Below are 12,975 nucleotides of genomic sequence, written 5' to 3' on the forward strand. Positions count from 1 at the left end.
TAACAAAATTTGTCTGGCAAGTCCAAAAGAACACTGAATGACAGTCTACACTACAGACAACACTGGTCACAATTTGAACTATTATGTCCCTGAAACATACATATTTTGACAATGCATTCTATACATGTTCTATCTTTCATTTCAATCGTGATTACAGATAATACAGTCCACCATTAAATGTAAACTGCAGACAGCTGGATTCACAACTTCAATTCAGCTTTCCTTTTACATTAAGGACACCATTGGATCTACCCTTGCTTTCCTTAACGTAGAGATAATTGTACTCTGTCCTCAGATTCTGTTAACTGTACAAAATAGCATTCATCAATATTTGTATCAATTAGTACCTTCGATCTACATTACAGACAACGGAGTTCACAACTTTAATTCAGCTTTTAATGTAAATTTCTCTTCACTATGTGTGCTTAGAAGTGCCTTCAATCAATTTCCGCTCAGTACAGTTCACAACTAGATACCAAGAGTGCTAGCACTACAGAAAACATTCAATACAATCTTGATTTACTTAAAACACAGACAATTGGTGTAGAAAATGTACAGTATGAACATTTAGTTATTCTTGTCAATGGCGTTCCTACTAAAAGTAAGAAAATATGGCAAAAATTTGTAGATATTAGGAAAGTGAAAAAGGCAACCTTCTGTTCTATCTGCTATAAAAAAAATATTATTACAAAAATGTGTATGTGGGAAAAGAATAAATAACTGTAGAAGATACTGACTTCCCATCTGGACAAATTGAAAAACTGGATGTTTCCATAACTGAAGAAATCTACGAACATTACAGTATTCATCCACTTCATTCTAAAGAAGTGATGGGGACTACTATAGAGTTATCCCAAATGAAAGAAGCAAAGGGAAGTCCCATTACTGTATGCGAAAAAAGCTTGGAAGATCATTCTTTCTCTCAGTTCCTTCCCACACAAAAAAGAGGACAATATGATGACCAACCTGTGCAGAATCCTGCATCTGAATACCAGACGTCAATATTATATCATATGCAGAAAATCCAAGATTTTAACAATGTATTCCATATTTGTTCCATCTGTTGTTTGAGAGTGATTTGTCTGGACTTCTTATGCAGAAAACAATATATTAAAAAAACACGTGTACATCTGCAAAATGTTTCAGCAACCAAATGTATGCATAAAGTACAGCAGAAAGATAATATTTTGGGATCTCACATCATTAATATCATGGCATGTCACTGTTGTAGTAATGAGAACTGGTACTGTCGTCATGGAGAACTAAAATATATGATAAGGAACTTAGAAACTCCTACATAGTTCCTGAGGCTAAGCTCTGCTGACTATGCTTGGGATGATTTACTTCAATTTCTTGATTACACAAATTCATATGATCATACTCGATGTCATCTAATGTTTCCACAAAATCAGCATCTAAAGTTTAGTTTTGAAAATCACACCTGATATCTACAGCAATTATATCTTCCTCTTCATTCTCCCTACTTATAAAAATTATCTTTAGCTCTTCTATGACACTGGTACTAATGTCGAAACCGTCTTTCAAATTTTGTTGATTTTCCATACTGACTTTCTTATGTTGTAGGTCCTTGTACAAAAACATAAACACTTAATTTTTATCTTCACTGTAATATCAGCATATGTGGTGATTTATATGAAATATCTTACAATTAAACCAACAATATTTTGTACATCAGTGTATATTATTTTCAAAATATTCTAAAATTAAATACAAGAAATACAGTGTCACTCTGCATTTTGTCAAGTGCTTTATTTATTTATTTATTTATACTACCTACTGTTTTGCAAACTTAAAACAATGACGACAGCACTGCCTTAGTTTGACTCACCCCACTATGTTCTCAATTAGGGTTGAGGGAGGCAAAGGAAAGGAGTAAACTACATGTCTACAGATGTACTCCTATATTTAGAACACTGGTTGAAGCACTCAATAAATAAAGTTAGATACAAAAGAATATACACAAAAAAGGCTGCATAAAAGATACACAAAGGAAAGCAATACAAATAGGTCATCGAATCTTGAACACAAACTGGTAAGTCACCAAAAGAACAAAAAGGCGAAGAACACTGCAATGGACAATACACTGTGGAACTCATTGTGAAAAAAGGTAGAAAGATACTGTAAATAAAGCGAAATTCAAATAAAGAAAAAGTAAAAAAGATACATGGATGACAAAGTCACTGGAGTAATACTCTGTTACCCAACACAAAAAAAGATTTTGCAAAAGTTATATGAACAAATGTTTAAGGAGCTGCAAAGGCACCCCATCCCCCGGGACTCAAAAAATTACATTGGGGACTGTGAAGAGAACGCCAATGCCCCCACGGTCCCAGCCGGCTCCCCGCATCCTTCGAGAGCCGGCATTGCTTTCTTAGAGAGAACAGCTTACATGTTGCTCTCTCTAACGAAAAGCAATCTGCTTTCCTACTTGAAAGACACAGCAGATTAACTTGCTCTCTCTTTCAAATAGTAAACCGGTTTGTTGTGCTAAAGTGGGAGTCGCGGCACTCCCGCCCTAACATAGCAAACAGCAGTGTCCCAGGGATAGGCACCTCGAGACACTGCAATAGCCGGCCCTGGGAAATGATGGTCCGCAGGACCATCAAAGGTTCGAGTAAGGAGGCCGCGCGACCCCCTCCTAACATTAAAAAGTCCTGAGAAGTGCAAGTCCCCGGAGCTGGGAAATCGGTGCCATCACAGACCCCCTATTTTAAATATTACTGCACCAGGAAGGTGGCGGTCCCCGAAGAATGTAGGAGACCTGTGACCCCTGCATACTTCAAAATAAACGATGCTGCCAATACTTCCTGGTTTTTTAGTGCTGACAGACAGTTGAGAACCAATCAGCATGCAGCTCGTGCTCGTACGGATTTAGGTACGCGTACGGCGCGATTTTTCTCTAAAAAAAAAATGTGTATATATATACATATATATATACCCTAAACATCCATATACAACCCCCTGAGCAAGCCTATAAGGTCAGAATGTTTCTACCGTGCCCCCTTTCCTTATTTCTCAACTTTGTTTTACTGTTTTCTTGTGACTCGGTTCTAGCGACGAACAAGATGACTGCCAATACTTCCTGGTTTAGAGTGCTGAAAGATAGTTGACAGCCAATCAGCATGCAGCTCGTGCTCGTAATTCCATATATTTCTGTACGGGTGCGCCGCAATTTTTCTTTGAAAAAAATAAAATAGAACCTAAACATCCATGTACCACCCCCTGAGCAAGCCTAGAGGGTCAGCATGTTTCTATCCTGCCCCCTTCCCTTACTTCCCTTATTTTGCCCCTTTATTTTTCTGTTTCCTTGTGACTCGGTTCTACCGCCAGTAGGTAATATATTTAATATAAATATTAAGGCAAAAAAAATAATATTCTTTTAGTTGTAATAAACTTATATTACTTTAAAATACCATTTTGCAGAGGTCCTTTAGGTGCCTGTTGCGTGTACGCACCCAAGGGGGATCATATGGCCGGGATGCCTGTCACCCCCTCCCAACACAATCCCCAAGATGGGAAGACGGACGCAGTTCTGAACTTTTGGAAGGCGGGAGGGAGTTACCCTCCCGGCCGTATTTATTAAAATATGAAACAAAATTAAAACATTAAAATAACAGTTTCATATTATGTACAATTTTATATTTATGACATTACGATGCAGACATGTTCATTGGCTAACCTTAACAAATCTCTAATACAAAGGTTCTCCTAGCCGAGTCTAAGCATCCTGCAAATGCATACTTTCTAAATTAAAATTGTACATCCTAACATTACGGGCCAACGGCAAGGTCGTAACCGGTGTCAGGTCCCCACTACCAACATTCCCCCTTCACGGTGTGAGGGGCGGGCGCACAGAGGACTGTACCTCTCTGCCAACTTCCAATTTCCCTTGTCTTAGCGGGGGCCCCTTATTTAACTCGACGCCATCTTAATGGTCGTCCGAGGACTCGTGTGAGGTGTCTAGAAGATAGCGTGGACCCCCCTCCCACCCCACACTTCTTCTCACATCCGCCGTCGCGGATATCCTGGCCCCGGGAAATTCGTCGGAGGGGCATCTCGCCGCCTCCTCCCCTGGGAGGGGCCTATGACCGCCTTCCCTTCGGTGACCCCATACTTAGTGGGTGCCGCCTCCCCGTGTGAGGGGCCAATGGCCGCCTCCCCCCGGGCGCTCCCATCCATAATGGGTGGCACCCCCCTGTAGGGACCTTGAAATTACTGCTCACCGATCATGACCTTACCGCCCGACCAAAAATAAATACGACGTTTTAACTACCTATTGAAGAAAGAAAATTACTTTTTACGTTGCAATATTATCGTCTTTAACTTAAACATTCCACACATCTTTCAATTAGACTGTGATACTATGCCTCACTGAGAAAAAATTGTTATGCAGTAAATCATTTTATTGCAGTACAAACATCGACATCTTTATTAACCACTATATCAGGAGAAAAGGACATTATCAGCAAAACCAATTTTATTGCAATACTAACGTTGCCATGAGGGGCTGGTGGGTGGGTCAAAAATTGCTCCTTGTTCCGTCGAGGGCTCACGTGCAACGAGACGGTGCAGCTTCCAAGCACAGAAACAAGAGGATGCTTCTTTGGATTGTGCTCCTTTTATTCTTCTTCGGGAGGGCGTGTACCCTCCTCAGGTACGCCTACGGGGCTTGGCCAACGGTGTAGGTGTCTAGGACAACCCTCCTTGGGCTGGAAAAGGCGCGCCCCGGCTACGCCGCTTCGGGCATACCAGCCGAGACACGCCCCCGCCCAAAATGGTTTCCCGGGGGGATCCGGGCCCCCTACCATACGTTCGGGGGGACCGAGTGGTCGCCCTTTCCATATGGCCGGGATGCCTGTCACCCCCTCCCAACATAATCCCCAAGGATGGGAAGACGGACGCAGTTCTGAACTTTTGGAAGGCGGGAGGGAGTTACCCTCCCGGCCGTATTTATTAAAATATGAAACAAAATTAAAACATTAAAATAACAGTTTCATATTATGTACAATTTTATATTTATGACATTACGATGCAGACATGTTCATTGGCTAACCTTAACAAATCTCTAATACAAAGGTTCTCCTAGCCGAGTCTAAGCATCCTGCAAATGCATACTTTCTAAATTAAAATTGTACATCCTAACATTACGGGCCAACGGCAAGGTCGTAACCGGTGTCAGGTCCCCACTACCAACATTCCCCCCTCAGGGTGTGAGGGGTGGGCGCACAGAGGACTGTACCTCTGTGCCAACTTCCAATTTCCCTTGTCTTAGCGGGGGCCCCTTATTTAACTCGACGCCATCTTAATGGTCGTCCGAGGACTCGTGTGAGGTGTCTAGAAGGTAGCGTGGACCCCCCTCCCATCCCACACTGCTTCTCACCTCCGCCGTCGCGGATATCCTGGCCCCGGGAAATTCGTAGGAGGGGCATCTCACCGCCTCCTCCCCTGGGAGGGGCCTATGACCGCCTTCCCTTCAGCGACCCCATACTTAGTGGGTGCCGCCTCCCCGTGTGAGGGGCCAATGGACGCCTCCCCCCGGGCGCTCCCATCCATAATGGGTGGCGCCCCCCTGTAGGGACCTTGAAATTTCTGCTCACCGATCATGACCTTACCGCCACCGGCCAGATAGTTGACCGGCTATCCGGCCCCCCCACACTCCAACTAAAGGTCATGCTATCATAAACCCATTAACCATGCTACGAAGTCTCCTATGAGTAAGACATTCCCCTCCCGGGACAAATGTACCCCATCCTCGAGATACATGTGATTCCCCCGAATACATCCATGCGGAATACAGTGCAACTGCGCCGAGCGAAACAACCTACCAAGCTTGTTATTGACTTTCTTTACAGAATGATTCAAAGCTGATACTGAAAGGGCCCCCTGCCACACCTTCCTGGGAATCATGTGAGACCATGCTATCGTGCACCCCGGGACCCTTCTTGCCAACCAGCTAACAGTGGATAGAATTCACTCGAGTAGTACTCGCCTACCGAGTGTCACCAAATCCTTGCCCCCCAGGTGTACTATGATTACAGACGGCGGTGACCTTGTCCGCCCTAACAGTCCCTCAACAAAACGTTGAAACTGGTCAATACAGAGCCCGCCCCTTCCGTAGAAGGTCACCCTGTACCCGTATTCCCCAGCTGCGTGAATCATGTCACCTGCTTTGAATACGTCCGCGGCACGCCTCACGTATGAGTGGCCCACGACCCACACCACTTTCTCCTCAGTCGGTGATCTTTGACCGCTCAGGATTCAAGCAAACCGGGCCGAAGACGGCTGTAATGCCAGAAACCGGTCCCCGGGAGCTTGTTTCCTTCCCAGTGTAAGAATTGGCTTTTGTAGTTTGGTTTGCCCTGTTCCCATCATGCACTGGGACAGGAACAGACTAATTTGCATACAGCCAGGTTCTGAAACTGGGATGGTGCAGTGAGCTAAAAAACGGTGTTGGATCTAGCCCTGATCTCTTGACTGGGTGAGAGTTTTCTGCTTCATTCAGAGACTCTGTCCCTCACCACCCCTTGTTGTAAATATTTTTGTCCACCCTAAGCGTGGAAGGGTATACTCAGACATGAGTCCCTTGCTCATTGCACCATCAGGATTCAAGCAAACCGGGCCGAAGACGGCTGTAATGCCAGAAACCGGTCCCCGGGAGCTTGTTTCCTTCCCAGTGTAAGAATTGGCTTTTGTAGTTTGGTTTGCCCTGTTCCCATCATGCACTGGGACAGGAACAGACTAATTTGCATACAGCCAGGTTCTGAAACTGGGATGGTGCAGTGAGCTAAAAAACGGTGTTGGATCTAGCCCTGATCTCTTGACTGGGTGAGAGTTTTCTGCTTCATTCAGAGACTCTGTCCCTCACCACCCCTTGTTGTAAATATTTGAATACGTCCGCGGCACGCCTCACGTATGAGTGGCCCACGACCCACACCACTTTCTCCTCAGTCGGTGATCTTTGACCGCTGGTCCCCTGGTGTCGGGTCGACTGCACAGTACGCCCCGCATTGTATGCTTGTGAAACTGTAAACCAAACAAAAGACAAGAAGCGTGAGTGCATGACATTGGCTTCACAACATGGGCAACCGCACATACCTTTTATAACAGTTCGAGGACCAATGCCCCAATTGTTTCACCTGTTCCACACTTTGACCCCTGGCTGTAGCCTCTGTAGCAGCCCCGATCCTAAAGGAATGGGTCCCAAAATCGCCTGGGTCCAAGCCCGCTGCCGCGATTGCCATTGTAAGCACCCGCTGAAACTGAAACCTAGTCAGTGGGGTGGCGTCGGTGTGTCTCAGCAAGCTTCCCCCCCATGTTACAGCCCTCTGCGCTAAATATTCCTCAACGCATTTCACCGGGCACATGGGGGGCCCTCGCATGCGCTGGACCACAATACTGTCCCCCATAGCACCTTGATCGGTCTTGGACATGGCTATTGTGATTACCATTGAATCACCCTTGATCATAATGTGTTCCTGACACAGTCCCCCCCCCCACATCCTGCTTATTTTTTGCCACCAGCTCGCTCACCCGCATAGCCCCATGGAATGCTAATGCAAAAGCGGCCCGGAACAGCACTGCCTCGGACTGGGAGGAACATGTTGCGGGGAGTACTGACATCAACAGGGACAACCTTTCTAACCCTATCGGGCGCCTCTCGTCAGCTCTATGACCCTCGAGGCGTTGCCACCCTCGCAGTGCCTTCTTCACCAGAAAGGACGATGTGGGGTCCTTGATGCCATGCGCCTGTGCCATGAATGCAATGGCGGCCCGGTGCCTATTGGCCGTTGCCGCAGATCGGCCTGCCTTGTGGAGTGCCACTAAAAACTTTAGAACATACTCCTCCTGGCCCCAATTATCCCCTCCCGCTGGACCCAAAAATGCACAATAGGAACAAAACGCTCCTTCGTATGCCTTTCTTGTCCTGGGGGCTAGGCTTGCTCCCACGAGGTCCTGTAATCCGGGGCACCGAGTAACCAGAGAGCTTCGGGAAATGGTGCTGCCACTAGGTCCGCGGAAGGTAGATAACCCCTGAATGCCTGCATATGGGAACGAGAGAGTGCATCAGCCGCTTGGTTCAACACACCCGGCACATGCCTCGCCTTAAACTGTACGTTCAGTCTCATGCAAAGTAGTACAATTTCTTTTAGCAATCTCAATATCCACTTGCAGCGTGCTGCCTGATTGTTTATACATTCAACAACGGTCATGTTGTCGGACCAAAACACCACTGAGCGATCACGAAACTCATCCGGCCATGCCTTCAGAGCCACAAAAATAGGGAACAGCTCAAGAAACCCAATGTTACCTGTGAGCCCACTGGTGTGCCACCAGGTCGGCCATGTTTTTGCCGACCATCGATTACCGAAGATGGCGCCAAATCCCACGCTCCCTGCCGAGTCGGTCCACAAACTCAGCTCGTCCAAGGACGCTGGTGCCTTGCCCCACACCACTCGACCGTTGAAGTCCGCCAGAAATGCCAACCATATGCGCATGTCCTGGCGAACCTCTGCCGACAGTCTGGTGCGATGGTGTCCTTCTTTGAGACCGACCATGGCTTGAGCAATAGAGCGGGAAAAGGGGCGGGCCATTGGTATCACTCGTAGGGCAAAGTTAAGCTGGCCCACTGTTTGTTGCAACTGATGGAGAGTAACCTTCTCTTTGCTAATGCACAGTTCCAGTGAAGCCCTGAACTTCGCTACCTTCCCCACCGGTAAACGGAAACATCCTTCCACTGAATCAAGCTCAATTCGAAGAAACTTGAGTGAAGTGGATGGTCCGACCGTTTTACCGGGTGCCAATGGCACCCCGAACCTCTTCATGAGAGTGCAAAATTCCTGTAACGCCAGTGCACATTTTGTGTCGCCAGCAGGCCCCAGGAACAGAAAATCGTCTAAGTAATGCATAACCTGGGTATAGCCCGTGGCTTTGGTGAACGCCCATTGCAGAAAACAACTGAATTTTTTAAAGTAGGCACAAGAGATAGAACAACCCATTGGCATACATTTATCCATGTAGTAGCGTCCCTGAAACACAAAGCCTAACAGACGCTGATCCTGTGGGTGTACCGGGAGCAACCGGAACGCTGACTCGATATCCGATTTAGCCATCAGCGCTCCGGGCCCCAGGCGATTCAACATGGCGACGGCCTCATCGAAGGATGCATACCGCACCGAACAAAGTCCTGGATCAATCGCATCGTTCACCGAAAGACCCCTGGGGGCCGACAGGTTATGAAGTAACCTAAACTCACCTGGGTCCTTCTTGGGGACTACTCCCAAGGGTGAGCAAACAAAATTAGGGACTGGCGGGTGCCTAAATGGGCCAGCAACCCGGCCCCGGGCAACCTCTTTTGCAATCTTACTTTCCACCACTGCCGTATTCTGCTGTACCGACAGTTGGTTTTTACATAGTGATTCCCCCCGAAAATCCCCCACCGGGATGTGGAAACCGTACGAGAAGCCATCCCGCAACACCCCAGCGGAGACATGATCAGGGTATTCATTTAGCCAGGGGATCATTGCCATGATATCTACGGGGGTAGGTAGCGGTACCCCTCAGTCGATATTAGACCTGTTTGGTCCCTCCTCTACCCCCTGTATCACCATTCTTGGCTCTGCACGAACTCTCAGGGTGCGAAGAGTGTCCGCACCCTGCACACTCATGCCTGAACTTACATGTCCCTTGTGGCCTCGTGCACTTGCCTCTGTTAAAGTTCCAACAAACCCCCTTTTTACCTCCGTTCCCACCACTCCTTGGTTGGTGGTCACCATTGGCGCCTGCTCGAAAGGGCGCCGCCGAATGTTGGCGGGAGGAGCTGCTTCTGCCAAGAGATGGAGTCGAGACAATCCCACGTCAGAGATGAATCATGCTCCTTGGCGTTACGAAACTTACTATCATAACCCAACCATTCATTGCCTTCATATGATTCATAGAAATCCATTATACGCGTCTGATAGCAGGCCAATTCGGTCAACACTTCGGGCCTACGTTCCCCCATGATAGCGGTAAACATCGCAAATGCCCTGGCCCAATTTGAGATCGTCTCATCAACCCTGAATCCCGCCATTTTTGCACGCCACACATTCGGGTGCCACAAATCTTTCTGACTTTTAACATACTCCACCTCGTGGTGGTCGGTCAACAGAGAAAACATATTTACATATTTATCTGCCCAAATCAACTCTTTCGTGGCCAGCGGAATATGCTGGACTACTTTTTCCCTTCTTGAGGGTATCGAACCCTCCCTCGCCATTGCAATGGCTGCTTACCGGAATCCGTAGCTGGTCCCGCTGTCTTTCCAATGCCAGACGCCGGTCGTTCCGAGGGAACCTGTGGGGATACAACAGGGAGATTCGCCTTTGCAGCATCTCTCGATTGCCGCAACTGCTTCATTAGTAATCTGGCCTCTTCGGCCGTGTCTCCTGGCGCCGTAGCACCTTCGGTATTTCTGCCGAGCCATGCGGTTAACTGGGCGGCCAGCTCCGGAGGCATATCCTCCTCGTTAGTGGGTGTCACTACAACCGGAATCGGTTGGCCTGCGTCGGGGACCGGAACCGGGGTCTCTACTGGAGTAACCGGACTTGCCGGGGGTGACTCGGGAACTGGGGCCTCCGCCCCTGCTGCCCTGTTCCTGGCCCTTTTACCTCTCCCAGCGGGGACTACTCCCGGCAATGCTGGGCCGATTACCTTTTTCGGTCTGCCCCAGTTGTTCATTGCCGCCATTTGTTTTTTCATGCTCGCCATTTCCTTCCTTAACATGCGGAGCATCTGGTCAGTCCCTGCCTTCTTTCCGGGCTTCTTGCCAGGCATCGTTGTCGGATATTCGATCGTTGCTGCGTACGAGGTCCTGGAAGTCCTGGATCCAAAAGTACGGAGTCGCTGAAAGAGAAACACAAGAATTACAAGTTCTCAAAAATTGCTCCTTGTTCCGTCGAGGGCTCACGTGCAACGAGACGGTGCAGCTTCCAAGCACAGAAACAGGAGGATGCTTCTTTGGATTGTGCTCCTTTTATTCTTCTTCGGGAGGGCGTGTACCCTCCTCAGGTACGCCTACGGGGCGTGGCCAACGGTGTAGGTGTCTAGGACAACCCTCCTTGGGCGGGAAAAGGCGCGCCCCGGCTACGCCGCTTCGGGCATACCAGCCGAGACACGCCCCCGCCCAAAATGGTTTCCCGGGGAGATCCGGGCCCCCTACCATACGTTCGGGGGGACCGAGTGGTCGCCCCTTTCCAAATGTGACTAAAAAAAGAGACTTTATTGGTTTATAACACTTACTGTTCTAACTATTAAAGAACCCCACCCATTTCAACAACTCTTCTTAAACCTTCCTTACGAGAGGACCTGTTCTGAGAAGAACCTCACTTTTTCTTCGTAGGAAATCTGATTGCCTTTTTTGGAGAAAAAAATGGCTACACCACTGGAACAATCATCTGATTCTGATCATTTTGTTGCTGAAGAATTTCTACCAGAACCTCCCCCTCCCAAAAGGTACACATCCATCGTATGGACATTTTTTACTTTTCTGGATTGACAAAAGAAATGTAATGCCACAAAGGTTACATGCAAAATTTGCCAGGCAATGCTGTCCAGAGGAGATCCTAATAAAAAATACTCCTGTGGCACTGCTAGCATGCAGAAGCATGTCCAATCCCTGCATCCTGTGAACTATGCTCACAAAGAATTTAGAAGACTGCGCTAAAATGCACCTCCACCACCGGAAATACCAAGTACCTCTGGGGCATCACCTTCAACATCACCACCAGACATACGTCCACAATTTGTGAAAGTTAGAATGAAGTGCAATCATTTAATTTGTTATGGGGAGCAGTCAGTAGACCTAGTTTGCAGAGCAATTGATAACAGTCGATGCTAGTTTTTTTTTATTCCTTCAAAGTTCATGGTTTTGTTTGTCCTGTTGACTTTTTTTCTTTTTTTTAAAAACGAAAAAAAGAAGAAAATGTTCAAAACATCAAAAAAAATATAAAAGTACAAAAAACAAAAAAAAGTTATTTTCAGAACTAACTACTCTGGTTAAAGAAAGAGCTAAATTAGGATGCTAGTGTATGAAAGTTTATATGAATGTATACATACTACATAATTGAGTGAAATAATGCATTTGTGGTGTATGGTGAATGTATAACTGCAGAACTATAAAGAAGTGCTGTAGCATGATACTGTAAGCTCGTTACCTACAGCATGCTAAGGTACTTCCAAACCATAGGGATGCAACATATATACATAAATATATTATAACTCTGTGCTTCTCTCTGCACTGCTGCTTAAACTACATCAATGTGGTGACATAGGCACCCTTGCACCATTGTGCAAGAATATCTGTGTCATGTGAAGTTTATTTTTGTACAAAAAGGCTCACCTTCCTTCACAAAAACAATCAATGAACACATTTCTCTCCTTCAATGTTTGGTGTGCATTTTAGCATATATTGAAAGAGAAAATATGAGGAAAAATAAAAAGAATTCTTCTAGTTGTGCATCGCTACATCAATTGGAGGATGGTGCAGTATTTATACACATGTCCAGACAGATCATTTCTGATAAATCTGGTGATATGTCTTGTTTTGTGAGTGGTCACAAGTTCTGCACACAATGTTATTAATGCAAACAGCAAGTGTGCTTGACTTTTCAAAATATCACCTAATTTAATGTAATGCTCCATTCAAACAGTTTTTCTTAACAAATGAGAAATATGCTTCTAAAAAAAACATAAACATGCACCCTACTTTTCAGGCTACAATTTTTTTAAACAGCCCATCATTTCTATTGTTCTTTCAAAACTACACCGTATCTATCATTTTAGAAATATCTTACTTTTCAAACTGCCATTTCATTTACAGAGACCATCCCAGTGCATCCAGACCTCCTTTCAAGATGCTTACAGTGTGTTGTGGGACACAGCTATATTTTCTGGAGCCAAAGGTACACAGAAAATGGA

This window comes from Lissotriton vulgaris, chromosome 11, assembly GCF_964263255.1.
Source record: "Lissotriton vulgaris chromosome 11, aLisVul1.2, whole genome shotgun sequence".
In the NCBI taxonomy this organism is placed as follows: domain Eukaryota; kingdom Metazoa; phylum Chordata; class Amphibia; order Caudata; family Salamandridae; genus Lissotriton; species Lissotriton vulgaris.